Source organism: Tribolium madens, unplaced genomic scaffold, assembly GCF_015345945.1.
Source record: "Tribolium madens isolate multiple individuals breed KSU strain unplaced genomic scaffold, Tmad_KSU_1.1 Scaffold_91;HRSCAF=231;Tcas5.2_LG7, whole genome shotgun sequence".
In the NCBI taxonomy this organism is placed as follows: domain Eukaryota; kingdom Metazoa; phylum Arthropoda; class Insecta; order Coleoptera; family Tenebrionidae; genus Tribolium; species Tribolium madens.
The window spans coordinates 4,387,869-4,391,123 of NW_025401063.1; the positions used below are offsets into that span (position 1 = coordinate 4,387,869).

Sequence of the window (3,255 nt, forward strand, 5' to 3'; positions counted from 1 at the left end):
AAGTTTGTTAAAAGTTAAATAACTTAAAAAAATTAAATGGAACACCCTATTTTTTATTTTTGCATCTAATAGATTGATAAATTGTCCATCTAAAAAATAAACTTTTAATGTCTACAATTGATAAATAAATTTAACATTCAATATTAATTGTAGCAACAATGCCTATCAATATCTGAGCATTGTTGATGCTATGGCAATCATAGTAATTCCACCACGGATCAGTTATCCGTTATTTATCCAGAGATTGTAAAAGTCGTTATAAATACTGAAATTAGAATTATTTTATTGTAAAAATAAAAAATAATGGTTTCAGTTTAGCACAAATGTGATTATTATGTGATTATCTCTTGAGCAACTGTGCACTTTTTGGCTACCGAAACAATAGTAATTATTTTCTTTAATGTTTAACATTAAATATTTTTTTAGTTATTGATTATAAACACCTAAAAGTAAATAATTTTAGAACGACAATCTAATAATCTTTTAAATGCAAAAACAATAAATAGGGTGTTCCATTTAAATTTTCTAAGTTATTGAACTTCTAACAAACGCTTTCATTTTTTTATCTTTGCAAATGCAACACTCTAAAAAAAATTACAACCTTATAGCTTGTTCCTTCTTCTTTGCGGTAGATGTCTACGTTTTTGTGTAATAAATTTTTAGAAAGTGCTTGTTTTTGTCAAAAAAAACGTTTTATTTTTGAAACTAAGCTAAATCGATCAATAAAAGTTTGGCTTAAAAACATGTCCTAAAAATCTACATCCAAAAACGCTAAGAAACATATAGTGTTTCATTTAAAAAAAAAACACCAGTTTGTATTGTAACTTATTTTTGAAACACGCTGTAAAGTTGCAAATAATTATAACCGATGGACTAGATTAGTATCTATCAATGTCCTATATATTTTTAATTAAAGTTCACTAATGGAGTTTTTCAACTCGCTRGGACACMCTGTATTAGTTGATGAAATAAAAAATTTTCTTTAAAAAATCCAAAACAATSGAAACTACTATTTTCCCCGGGGAAAATCAGTTTTTCCCTACATGTAGCTCTTAATATTTCCAACTAATTTAGCAAAAGTTTTGTTGTGAAAGACGATGTTTCTTTGAAAGCTCCTCAGGCAAACGCACAATCTCGCCGAGAGTCTTTAGAAAGCTCATTTTTCGCAAAACTTACCTCTTTCACAAATCTAGTGCCCGCAATTGAAATTTAATTCAATTGCTGTAGAAAAGAGATAAACATTATTTCGTTGTTAAGTAGGTTGAAGAATTTTTGCAACAAGTTTGTGCTTTGTACGACTATTTCGATTTAAGGAGTTGGCTACAATGCTGTTTGGAACGTCAAGCTAATGGAGTCATAATTCAAAAAGCCCGCGGAAGCTTTTAAATTAAGACGGACTTGGAGAAAAATGAGCAAAAGCTTAAATGAAACCCTCGTTATATCTTTTAAAATTACGGAATTTGAAACTTTCGTCTCTTTCATACCTTTTTTCAAAYTATTTAAGAGTTTTAAAACTACTTTTTTACGTAATTTGTTCATTTCCATCTCTATGTGGTTTTAAACCACTTGCTTTGTTAATAAACATGATAAAATTCAAAAGCTTCAAATTACTCAACTGTTAAGTTTGTCTTATTCATTACAAAGCAAATTAATAATTGTTAAGCAAAATTAAATTCTGGTTTCATAAGAGTATCCAAATAATACGTTGAGGTTGCTTTATTATATTCATATGTTTACATTCCCATATTTTAATTAATCACATTTCACAAACAACGAATACGAATATGAGCACAATTACAATACAACCCAATAAAATGGAAATTACAGCTCACTATTTTATGTTATGTGTCAGTAGTAGTTTATTTCGTTCAATATAAAATGTTAATTTATGAAATGTGCTTTTTTTCTGAAATTGTCCGTAAAGTAGCACTTGTCCGGATTCACATGTCATTAATTTTCCGTAAAGTAAACAAAATAGTGCGTAAAGCAGTACTTTTCCCGACTCATAATCATCCCTAAAGTGTGCGTATGAGTTGCCTAATGTCCATTATTTGTAGTTTATTTCATTTAATCTTAAGTTATTTAAAAAAAAATCTTAAATCTTTTTTTTTGGAATTGAAAATAGGCCGTAAAGTAGTACAACGTGTTTCAAAATGATTTTTATCTAGTCGCCTATAAATTTTCCAAGTAAAATTAAAAATGGCGCTTTAAAAAATATGTATTTAATTAACCTCAAATATTAATTTATTTCGATTGACAGCTGTCACTTTTCACAGAACTATCTGGTCAAAAAGAGTAGAGCGGCACAGAAAAATTTACACGTATAGGAATTCCATAGGAATTCCATCGTTTTTAACGAAATTAAACAAATTTTAAGTAAGTTTGGTGAACAAATGCAAAGAATAGTAAAATCATGCCCTAAATTTCAACTTGTTTTCATCTATTTGACCACTTTTAATGACATAGTGCGATTAAAAAGACTTTCTATCAAGTAGGCGTACTAGTTGAGGACGTATGTCGCCTGGCAGTTCGTATGTTAGCTAGATGTCAAAAAATTATTTTATAAAAATTAAAATATTGATCTAAGGAAATTGAATATGAAACGTCTTAATATACCCTAACACCTCGATTTGCTGGTGCACTTTACTTAAAAATTATTTTGTCATTTCTTATTTGTTTTTGTGCGCAGACACACGTTTTAAATTTCTAGGCTTGTTTGATAGACTGCTACTTTTGTAATTGCTGATAATAAAACCAAAAATCACATTTTTTCTAAATGATATACATAATATTGCCTAAATTGTTGTTCTCAATCAATTTTTCAAACTTAAAAAAAAACAATTTAAAAACCTTTATTAAATACAGAAATAAACAAATACACCAACCGTTCATCAAAAAGATTATATTTGACCTTTTCACAAAAAAAAACTATGATTATTATTTGTAGTTTATTTTGTTCAATCCTAACTTATTTAGAAAATAAACTTTTTCCTTTTTTCGTCAGTAAAGAGTCTAAAACAGACACTAAAGTAGTTCATTATACTACAATTTGCGACGATTTCGGAAAAAATTTAATGTACAGCTCGACACTAAAATCATTTTTCATACTCATGCACACATTTCTAGGAAAAATAAGACTTTAGTGCCTGGGCACATAAACAACTATTTTTTAAATCTTTTTTTCTGAAATTGAAATTTTTAAAGTAAAATTTAAAAAATATGTATTTAATTAACCTCAAATATTAATTTATTTCG

General features: G+C 27.7%; 1 protein-coding gene across 4 annotated transcripts in view; it reads right to left on the reverse strand.

Annotated features, from left to right (window-relative positions):
- Positions 1 to 3,255, reverse strand: part of LOC123011473 (neuropilin and tolloid-like protein 2) — a 149,934-nt gene that overhangs the window by 145,307 nt on the left and 1,372 nt on the right. The gene's annotated exons all lie outside the window — the stretch shown is intronic.